Source organism: Drosophila miranda (genome assembly GCF_003369915.1).
Source record: "Drosophila miranda strain MSH22 chromosome Y unlocalized genomic scaffold, D.miranda_PacBio2.1 Contig_Y1_pilon, whole genome shotgun sequence".
Lineage (NCBI taxonomy): Eukaryota > Metazoa > Arthropoda > Insecta > Diptera > Drosophilidae > Drosophila > Drosophila miranda.
This window is the reverse complement of record NW_022881603.1, coordinates 46,435,686-46,447,975: the sequence shown is the minus strand read 5'-3', so window position 1 is coordinate 46,447,975 and position 12,290 is coordinate 46,435,686.

Genomic DNA, 12,290 nt, shown 5'->3' with positions numbered 1-12,290 from the left:
TATCTTTTCAGTTGCAGAAAGTTAGCTTAGGTTGAGGCGACTGCCGGGCTCGCTCGGAGCCCGTCACACTTAGGCCGGTTTCGGCCCGTTCTGATACCGATTATGATCTTCCTTTCCTGCGTTGTGAGACTTCCTGTCAGATGCTCTCACAAAGTTCGCGATCTTCCTGGGACACAGTTGGACATCTCCGAAATGTCGTTTAGCAAGGCTGAGCACAAGTGTTATAGCCATCTTCTGCTGAGAGCTGGGCAGGAGCAGAACAGGTCTACTGTTTCTTCCTCGTCTCTACAGCTACGGCAAAAATCATTATGTGGGGCCTATTGGCCAGTGTCCCGTGAGGGAACGTATGACGCTGCACCTTTTACTGCCTAGCTTGCAGAGCTCGGAGGTGCGCTTCTTGTCCATGATCGGCCATGTTTGCCGAGTTATGCGACATCGTGGCACTATTTGCCTCATATCGTCTGTTAGTCGCTTGTATTGCTCTTTTATAATAAGCTTACAGGTGGCCATTGACATACAGATATCCTCCTTGTCTTGGAGAAAGGGAATTGTAGTGCCATATCTGGCCAGCTCGTCCGCTATACAGTTGGCTTCGATATCCCGGCGGCCCGGAACCCAAATCAGGCTAATAGCAAATTGCTGAGCCATCTCGTGGAGAGATTTGCAGCAGTCTGCCACGGTGGCCGAGCAGGAAATAGTAGTTAGCGATTTGATCACAGCCTGGCTGTTGCTTAGCTGTTGTTTAGCTTAGTGGCCGTACCGGCATCCGCTTGTAGGCAACTTAGAGCCTCCCTGATTGCTATGACTTCCGCTTGAAAGTCGCTGCAGTGATCTGGGAGCCTGATGGAATGCCTTATGTTTAGCTGTTCAGAGTAGAGTGGTTGTAGGTGTTGAAGGGAGTACCTGTGCACTCTCCTGGAACTTGATAGGCCGTTTTTTCTGGGACAATGTTGTTGTAATTCAGTATGGATGAGTGACCTTTGTGCTGTGGTACCCTTTGGTCAGAGTCTCTAAGACGTATTGCTGAAATTTCTGTCCGCGCTTTACCTGCAAGGTCAGGGCTCTGGAGACATAACATGGCGTTTAGCTCATCATTTGGGGTGGTGCGAAGAGCTCCACCGATGCAAAGGAGGGCAGTTCGGTGAACTTTGCCCAGCTGTTTGGTGAATATCCTTTTTGATAAAGCAGTCCGCCACACTGTAACTTCGTAGAGTAGTGTTCAGTCACAAAATTATAACTAATTAATATGCCGGGTTGTATACGGTACAGAAAACGTCTACAGTTTGGTCGTCGCAACTAGAACTTGAACCAGTTGGACTGCGGAGTGGGTATCCTACGGTGAGCAAATGAGGATCTGAAGACACAGCGACAGCCTCTGATGATTGCGATGGGAATAGAGTGACAGGCAGTTGTGGTACTGTTTCTGATACTGAATTTGAATATAGCTAGCAGTGGTAATCTTATTGTATGGGAGGGAACGCACAGGCTCCTTATGAGTGTGTATTTTTAGATAGGGTGCGCTGCGGTAAGTGCGGGGTGTTATATTCCAGTGCATTTACTTGAGTGCTTGGCAGCAATAAAGTAAATAGTTTATTGCTTAATCCCTTTAGTGGGTTCGAGCTTACAAGTGCTATTGTTTATTCTTAGTTGCTAATGTATTTCTCGTGTCGTCACATTCGTCCATGAAATGACATGGTCAATTGTATTTATGAGTATTTGTGTATGAGAGTGCACTGCATATTCTGTAGTGTTGTGTTGCTCACGAGTGAGTGAACAAAAAGAGATGTTCACTTAAGTGAGCAACTGAGCAATCTAAGCGAGCAAGTGAGCAATCTAAGTGAAGATGTGAACATGTTCATCAAAATGAGCAATTTTTACCCAACACTAATTGTTCGGGCCAGCCGCTGAAGAATAACCGTAACTTTAACATTATTATTGTATGAGCAGAGAGAGCCGCCTATGTTGTAAAACGTTGACGTTCTGCAGAGCTGCTGCGCTCTCCCGCTAAAGGGGCTCTCTGCCGCCGCCACTTCGGCAACTACTTTGATCTGCTGCCGCCACTTCGGCAATCACTTTGATCTAACGCCGTCGTCTATAGTTTAGTTCTATGCTAACCCCTCTGCGCATTGGTTGCATATCGATCTCGCATAAAGTTTATCTGGCAATAGCAAGCAATCGGCTTCCGCTAAGCCACCAAGATTAAATACGAATTATAAAGTTTAGCCCGAAATCTCTTTTCATTTTTGAAACACATAGGTGCCAAAAAAGCTTGGCATCTCAAACATTGGTGACCCCGACGTGATATAAAACCATTGCTTAATCGCGTTCCGTTAAAACACTTATTATTTATACAATATTTTGTTGTTGGGTAGTTTAACTACCAACAAATACATTTGGGTGCACGTTGAAAAACAGTTTAAAGTGCAAATTCAGTGAGAGTGCGGATGGAATATTTATAGACAAATTCCGGTACTTTAAGCGTCGAATCTCTCATTCTCTGCGCAGCTGCAGCCGCGGTTCTTGACTTTTCGTGTCTTGCATTCTCGCTCTCGCGTCTATACATCGTCGCTTAAGCAGTATTTCATTTTCCGTTGTTGTGTCGAATTGCACAACGGTTAACATGGACAACGATCCGAATACAGGCGCGGGCGGAAATATTGTGGTGGCTGATTCAAGACTGAGTCTGTATAAGCGTAAAAGTCAGTCATTATATGATCGATTGCACAGGCTTGGCGAATCCTTCGCGGGGAATAAAATCGATAAGCTGACCGCCGCGGAAGTCGAGGTGCGCCTTGATATGTTGGCAGAAATTCGAGAGGAATTTAATAAGGCCCATAATGAGTTGGAGGCTCTCGATCAAAACGAGATTGGGAGTGAGCTGCGCGAAATCTTCGATACTCTTTTCATATCGTTGAAAGCTGAGTTGCTGGCTGCTGTTGAAGTAAGCCAGTCACACGCCGCTGCCCATTCTACGACTCTGCCAAGCCATTCCGGACATAGTGCCATCATCATGGCTCACAAGCAGCGACTTCCTGAGCTGAAGGTGCCTAAATTTTCTGGTGGATACGTCGAGTTCTCGGATTTTATGGCAATGTTCAAATCGGTGATTGAAGCGGATGCGGATCTCAGTGACATCGAGAAATTCCAGCACCTTCGCTCTTGCCTCGCTGATGCGGCTTTGGATTCGGTTCGATCGTTAGAGCTCTCCAGTGCCAATTATCGTGCGGCTCTGGATATACTTAATAAACGCTTTAATAACAAAAGACTTGTTTTCCAGGCACACATCAAGAAGATTCTTGGGCTAAAGAGGGTAGACTCGCCTTCTGCTAAAAGGCTTCGGGAGTTTTCGGATGCAGTCAATTTACACATGCGAGCGTTGCAGACATTGGGAACTGCTGAGGAGATTCATGGATTCATGGTCATCAACATGCTGCTGCAGAAGTTGGATTCGAAGACGCAAACCAAATGGGAGGAGCACACATCGTCGGATGCTATACCTACCGCAGAGGAATTCTTCGAATTCTTGCAGCAACGCTGCCAGAAAATGGAGCGGTTGGAATATGCTACAGCGACACACGCTAGTAGCGATCAGGTGGGAAAAAACCATTCCTATACGCAGGTTAAGAAAACGTTTGTAGCTTCCAACTCTTCCGCCGACCCGTCTGTATGCGTCTTTTGCCACTCAGCGGGCCATGGAATATACTCGTGCAAGATATTCGGAAATCTCTCACCATTGCTGCGCCACAAAGAAGTGAAGAAGCTTTCCCTATGCTTCAATTGCCTAAAGCCGGGGCACCGGACCCGCGCATGCAATAGTGGAAAATTTCGAGTATGCGGCGGTAGGCATCATAGTTTGTTGCACTTCGATAGTATACAGCCCACAACACAAGGCTGCCCAGGTATTACTCCTCCCGATCTGGCCGTTCAACCGGACACTCTTCCGTTGCTCAAAATTCTGCTAGCAGCTCGTCTCTACCTTCGTCTACCTCTCTTGCTGCCCAAGGTCTTCACTCTGATGTCGTGCTTCTGGCTACAGTCGTGGTTCTCGTAAAGAATCGGTCTGGCGTTTTAGTTCCTTGTCGTGCCATCTTAGATTCAGGATCGCAGCTGCATCTCGTCACATCCAGGTTCGCCCAGCAGCTTCAGCTTAGGAGAACTCAATCGTCTGCACTTGTGTCTGGGCTGGGCGATACCAGCGTTTCTACTGAGGGATCCACCATAAGCATTTGTATGCATTCTCGCACCTCTGCTTACACAACTACACTTACTGCTCTCATCGCCCCCACAATTACCGATTCTCAACCAAGTATGACAGTAAATGTATCCGATTGGCGTATTCCATCTAACATTCAGCTCGCTGATCCTGCATTTTTCAATCCTCAACGGGTTGATCTTCTCATTGGTGCGAGCGTTTTTTATGATCTCCTCTGCGTAGGGCAAATCAAACTCACCGATGGACTGCCTCTTCTGCAGAAGACCCGGCTTGGGTGGATCGTATCTGGCGGTGGACAGAAGGTATCACGCTCGATTGATACTGAGATGGAAGCAAGGTTGGATAAAACTCTTCGTATGTTTTGGGAAGTCGAGAATTGTGTGGAGGCTGGGTTGAATACCAAAGAAGAAGACGATTGTGAAGCACATTTCGTAAGCCACCTTTCACGGTTGCTATCCGGGGAGTATGCAGTTCATCTGCCGCTAAATAACAATACTGATCGTTTAGGAGAATCTTATGCTCAGGCTTATCGACGGTTCATCAGTCTGGAGCGAAAACTGGAGCGTAATCCTACACTCAAGGAGCGGTATTCCGCCTTTATGAGGGAGTACATTGATTTGCATCATATGCACCAAGTCAACCCTGATTCCCGTAGTCTCTGCAAATATTTCTTGCCTCATCACTGTGTCCTAAAGGAGGACAGTACGACGACAAAACTCCGTGTCGTTTTCGACGGATCCGCAGCTACATCAACTGGATATTCTCTAAATGATGTGATGATGATGTGCCACCCTCAACCTCAACTTCCTCTTCCTCAACTTCCCGTCTTGCTTCCACCTTTCCAAAAAACTAACTTCTCTTTTAGTAACCTATCAGAATGTAAGAGGCTTGCGTAGTAAGCTCAGCATTCTTTTCCGAGATAGTGTTGCATTTGCTTCCCACGTTATTGTGTTTACTGAAACCAGGTTAAAGCCGGACATTCTTAGTTCCGAGGTTTTGGCAGGTCGGTACACAACTTTTAGAAAGGACCGTTCGTCTCGACGGGCAGGGGGGGTTCTAATTGCAGTGGACTCTTACTTCACGTCGGAACACTTCACAGTCCAAGTTCAACAGGAACTGGAATTCCTGTGTGTAAAACTGATTCTTCCCGCTTTCGCTATATTCATTACTTGCTCGTATATCCCACCTTCTTCGGATATTTCAATTTATGAGCAGCACTTGTCCGCTTTAACCGCTGTTTCTTCCTCGCTATCTGATAAAGATCGTATGATAGTTCTTGGTGACTTCAACTTGCCAGGAACTGTTTGGTCTTCGGTAAACGAGTCTAGTATCCTAGTGCCCATGTCACGACATGACTTTGTTGACGGCTTGCTTGACCTATCCCTGTCTCAAGTCAACCATGTGAAAAATTCCTTGGGTCGATTGCTTGATCTGTGCTTTGTATCGGATCCGACCATAGTGTTGTTAACCCGAGCCCTTCCGCTCACTATACCTGAATACGCCTACCACCCTACTTTCGAGGTGTCGCTAGATATAGGACCAACTGTATTGGATCGGTCGAGTAGGCTGCCCGAACGTGTCCGCTGCTTTCGTAAAGCCGAGTTTGCGAAGCTTAATAACCTCATTAGGGATTTTGATTGGTCCGCTTTGTACTTGTGCACTGATATTATAAAAGGCACAAACATTTTTTACAATGCTCTTGGCACATTTTTCGATTCTTGTGTCCCGCTTTCTTGTCCGACTAGATCTGGAAAACCCCCTTGGTTTACCAAAAAGTTATCCAGTCTAAAAAACTTAAAATCAAGACTTTATAAAAAATTTCAAGAAGTGGGTTCTCCTACTTCTCACTCTCGCTATGTATTAGCTCGGTCAAACTTTTCAGTTCTTAATGCTCAATGCTATAAGAACTACCTATCTCGATGCAGGATACGTTTTTCTCAGGACCCTAAACAGTTTTACCGCTTCGTAAACAGTAAGCGTAGAACGTCCGCACACCCATCCTCGCTATCATTTTGTAATACGTCGGCAAATAATGATCAGGCAATTGCCGATCTTTTTGCCCAATTCTTCCAAACCACCTATTCTGAGGAAAGCTACTCTGGTCATCCGTACCCATACGGTTTACCGAGGTCGAACGGCATTTTCAGTCCCTTGTTAAATGAATGTTCCCTACTTCATGATCTTCGACTAGTTAAGCCGGTGTTTTCACCGGGTCCAGACGGGGTTCCAGGTTGTGTACTCAGGTACTGCGCCGAGGCTCTGTGTGGACCTTTGCTTAAACTATTCACCCTATCCATTGATTCTTCTTGCTTCCCCCCGATCTGGAAGGAATCGTTTATAATTCCTCTCCATAAAAAAGGTAGCAAGTCTGATGCAAAAAATTATAGAGGTATAGCAAAGTTATCCGCTATTCCTAAAATGTTTGAGAAGGTTTTAACTCCGCACTTGCAACATCTCTGCAAGTCACTTATATCTCCAACTCAGCATGGATTTATAAGGCGGCGATCAACCACCACGAACTTGTTAGAGTTTACCTCTTTCATTATTAAAGGCTTTCAAGGTAACTTACAGACGGATGTTATTTACACCGACTTTAGTGAAGCATTCGACTCTGTAAACCATTCCCTTTTAGGGCATAAACTTGACCTTTTAGGGTTTCCGCCCAACCTCCTGAGATGGATTTCTAGCTATCTTTGTTCTAGGTCTCAAAGAGTCCTCTTCAAAAACTCCCTCTCTTTACCAGTAAAGGTTTCTTCGGGAGTACCACAAGGCAGCCATCTAGGCCCCTTACTCTTCACACTTTTTATTAATGACTTACCTTCAGTATTAACATACTCTCGAGTACTTATGTATGCGGATGATGTTAAACTCTGTGTCCAGTACAAGGACATTTCATTTCATTCTCGCTTGCAATCCGATCTCAATAACTTTCAGTCATGGTGTTGTGCAAACTTGTTACACCTTAATGCCTCGAAATGCAAAGTTATGACATTTCATCGTTCTAGCCCTTTGTTGGCTCCCTTCACCCTATTTGGTGGTTCTCTTGAGAGAATTACCCTGGTGGATGATCTGGGTGTTATGTTAGACCCCAAGTTAAAGTTTTCCGAACACATTTCTACCATGGTAAATAAGGCCATGGGCGTGCTTGGGTTTATAAAGAGGTGGTCAAAGGAATTTGACGACCCCTATATAACAAAGACTCTCTATACCTCGCTTGTTCGTCCAATCTTAGAATACGGCTCCTGTGTATGGTGCCCTCAGTACAAAGTACACCAGGACCGTATAGAATCAGTACAGAAAAACTTTTTACTCTTTGCTCTGCGGGGCCTTAACTGGGATGCGGGTGTAAGACTCCCATCTTACTCTAGTAGACTACTATTAGTAAACCTCCCATCCTTATTTAACCGTAGAAAAATGCTTGGTGTGATATTTATGCACAACTTGATCAGGGGTGACATAGACAGCCCTGATCTGTTGAGCCGCATAAACTTCACGGAGAGGATGGCTGCGTTTTGCCTGGGATCCGCGCGTAACAACCTTCTGATGGTTTCACACGGGCCACTTGACGGTGCAGTAACTGCATCGCCTCTTAAAAGATGCAGTCATTGCATGTCAACGTCCACAGAAAAAATGACAGGCCCTGTTATTCAGCCTGCATTGTTTAACATATTGATTCGCTTTCGAACATATCCAGTCGCTCTCACTGGGGACATTTGTAAAATGTACCGCTGCGTACGAGTGTCTCCACCCGACAATTTGTATCAGTGCATCCTATGGCGAGATTCCATCGAGTCCGAGGTTCAAGTCTACACATTAGACACCGTCACATACGGGACGAGGGCTGCATCATTTTTAGCGGTCCGCGCAATGCACCAGCTGGCCATCGACGAGGGTGAGTCCTACCCTCTTGGCTCAGCTGCTCTGCGGCAGGAGTTTTACGTGGATGACCTTATTTCGGGCGGTAATTCGGTCGCACAGGTCATGGACAAGATGCACCAAACATCAGCTTTACTGTCCCGTGGTAATTTTAGACTTAGGAAATGGTGCTCCAGTCACCAGGAAGTACTTGAGGGAACCCCTGAAGATGACATAGAGAAGTTCCTAAAGTTTAATGATGGAAGCGACATTGCCAAAACTCTCGGCTTAGCGTGGGACCCTGCTTCGGATCAGCTGCTTTTTGCCTTGTCCGCACTGGACACAAACTCAAAGCCATCAAAGCGGTCGGTTTTATCTACGATTGCGCAGTTCTACGACCCTCTTGGATTGATAAATCCAGTCATTGTCAGGTGCAAAATCTTCCTTCAGCAGCTTTGGAGAGAAAATTTGGATTGGGATGAAAGCCTACCCTCAGCGTTGCATTCAACTTGGATGGACTTGAGAAATAGTTTGGCAAGCATTTCTCGGATCTCATTTCCACGCTTGGTTCTTCGTTCTAGTGTGGCTACGGAAGTTCACGAATTCTGTGATGCCAGCTTAGAAGCATATGGCGCTTGCGTGTATGTCGTGTCCAGGGAAGCCCAGTCTTTGAGCCACGTTTTGTGCTCAAAGTCGCGAGTGGCGCCGCTAAAGACTATATCCATTCCTAAGCTGGAATTAAGTGGAGCCCAGTTGCTTGCAAAAATCATGCAGAATGTAAAGGACATGGGAATCTTTACAGGTCGGTTCTATTGCTGGTCGGATTCGTCAACAGCATTATCTTGGATTAGGGACGAGCCAGCTAAATTTCAAGTTTTCGTGGCAAATCGAGTGGCATCAATTCAGGAGTTGACGGCAGCCATGGAATGGCGCTATGTTCCCACATCTTTAAATCCTGCTGATATTCTCTCGAGAGGCTCGCTTCCCAACCATCTTATCCAGTCAGAGCTATGGTTTCACGTCCCATCCTTTTTGCTAGGCTCCAAGGATAAGTGGCCTGTATCTCCATCTAACAACATAGCAAGTTTGGAGTAAATTTATACATCGTCTTAGGCATCCAGGACTCACCGTTTCTGATATTCGGCAAGGAACGCATCTTCTAATTCGACACATTCAGCTGGCAAATTTGTGGATGGACATAAAGGAGATTCGGCGCAATGGTCAAGTTATGAAATCCAGTTCTATTAGTTCGCTCAACCCGTTCATCGATCATTCTGGACTACTTAGAGTTGGAGGTCGTCTTGGCAACTCATCGCTAGGATTTGACGCTCAGCACCCGCTCATTCTGCCAAAGGGACATTCCATTACCTTTGCGCTGATAAGATATTATCATGAAAGAAACCTCCATGCCGGACCTCGCGCCTTGCTATCCAAAATTCGGCTGGAATATTGGCCCATTGGAGGTGTTAAGGCAGTGTCAAGGGTCGTCAGCAGATGAGTGAGATGCTTCAGGACTAGGCCGCGTATGGTCGAACACATCATGGGAGACCTACCTAAGGAACGTTTGGAAGGATCTCGAGCTTTTGAAGTCACTGGAGTAGATTACTGTGGACCTTTTTTCTACCGATCAGAAATCCGCACGAGGCCTCCGATCAAGTGCTACTTTAGCGTATTCATCTGCTTCACTTCTAAGGCTATACACATGGAGCTCGTAAAGGATTTGACCACCGCATCGTTTCTAGGCGCACTAAAGCGTTTTAGTTCCACTCGAGGAAGGCTAAGTCATGCGTTATGACTCTAGGCGTTCTAACATACACCCTAGATTTTCATTATTTCTCTTATGCTGTTGCATATCACAGCTCTTATAGACTGGTAAGAACAAATGCTGGCAGCGGACGCTCAGGAAGGGGTCGATGCTGCATAATAAAATTTGAAATTTTGAAATATACTTGTCAAGGTTCAATAACAGAGGGGTGTGGATACCAAATTTGGTTGCTCTTGCTCTTATAGTTTCTGAGATCTAGGAACTCACTTTTTGCGATTGGCAAACCCAACCATGAAACGTGAGTGTTATTTTACTTATTTATTAAATTAACAAATTATCTGTTAATAATGGTACTTAATTACAAAAGGCGGAAAAAGAGAAGTTAAAAGTTAGCTAAATTTAAGTGATTATAAATATTGCATGCAATTAGTTTAAGAGACTGTTCAGGGGATAGGGTATGTCAGAGGGAGTTATAATTATGGCATAAAACCCTAAAAGGTTCATGATCGGCATAATTAGACCTACATATGGTTAAACGGATAGGCGGGTGGGTCTAGATGGAACGGCCAAGTCAATCTAACCCAAGAGTCAACAGGAGTCAACAATCCCGAGAAGGAGCTTGTGCACGAACATTGCATGCGCCATTGCATATTCTGCGATGGTGCAACGACGGCAGGTCAATAAGATTTAGCCTAGACCGGTAGGGTGGCAGGATTCTACCCGAGTCCCAGTTAAAGTTCCGAAGGGCAATTTAATTTTTTCCCTTGCTTTTGCACGGATTCAATAACAACCTGCTGCTCTTTATACTGCGGGCTCCATACACAAGAACAATACTCCAATATAGGACGTACGAACGAGATGTACAGTTGTTTCGTAACGTACGGGTCGTCAAACTCCTTGGACCAACGCTTGATGAACGCTAAAACACCCTTAGCTTTATTTACAGTTGCAGCTATATGGCTGTTAAAACACATCTTATGATCAAAAAGGACTCCGAGGTCATTTGAACTCGAAATTCGCTCAAGGACAAGATTTCCCTTCCAAACCTTTCCAGTGTGCCACCCTCAACCTCAACCTCAACTTCCTCTTCCTCAACTTCCCGCCTTGCTTCCACCTTTCCAAAAAACTAACTTCTCTATTAGTAACCTATCAGAATGTAAGAGGCTTGCGTAGTAAGCTCAGCATTCTTTTCCGGGATAGTGTTGCATTTGCTTCCCACGTTATTGTGTTTACTGAAACCTGGTTAAAGCCGGACATTCTTAGTTCCGAGGTTTTGGCAGGTCGGTACACAACTTTTAGAAAGGACCGTTCGTCTCGACGGGCAGGGGGGGTTCTAATTGCAGTGGACTCTTACTTCACGTCGAACACTTCACAGTCCAAGTTCAACAGGAACTGGAATTCCTGTGTGTAAGACTGATTCTTCCCGCTTTCGCTATATTCATTACTTGCTCGTATATCCCACCTTCTTCGGATATTTCAATTTATGAGCAGCACTTGTCCGCTTTAACCGCTGTTTCTTCCTCGCTATCTGATAAAGATCGTATGATAGTTCTTGGTGACTTCAACTTGCCAGGAACTGTTTGGTCTTCGGTAAACGAGTCTAGTATCCTAGTGCCCATGTCACGACATGACTTTGTTGACGGCTTGCTTGACCTATCCCTGTCTCAAGTCAACCATGTGAATAATTCCTTGGGTCGATTGCTTGATCTGTGCTTTGTATCGGATCCGACCATAGTGTTGTTAACCCGAGCCCTTCCGCTCACTATACCTGAAGACGCCTACCACCCTACTTTCGAGGTGTCGCTAGATATAGGACCAACTGTATTGGATCGGTCGAGTAGGCTGCCCGAACGTGTCCGCTGCTTTCGTAAAGCCGAGTTTGCGAAGCTTAATAACCTCATTAGGGATTTTGATTGGTCCGCTTTGTACTTGTGCACTGATATCATAAAAGGCACAAACATTTTTTACAATGCTCTTGGCACATTTTTCGATTCTTGTGTCCCGCTTTCTTGTCCGACTAGATCTGGAAAACCCCCTTGGTTTACCAAAGAGTTATCCAGTCTAAAAAACTTAAAATCAAGACTTTATAAAAAATTTCAAGAAGTGGGTTCTCCTACTTCTCACTCTCGCTATGTATTAGCTCGGTCAAACTTTTCAGTTCTTAATGCTCAATGCTATAAGAACTACCTATCTCGATGCAGGATACGTTTTTCTCAGGACCCTAAACAGTTTTACAGCTTCGTAAACAGTAAGCGTAGAACGTCCGCACACCCATCCTCGCTATCATTTTGTAATACGTCGGCAAATAATGATCAGGCAATTGCCGATCTTTTTGCCCAATTCTTCCAAACCACCTATTCTGAGGAAAGCTACTCTGGTCATCCGTACCCATACGGTTTACCGAGGTCGAACGGCATTTTCAGTCCCTTGTTAAATGAATGTTCCCTACTTCATGAT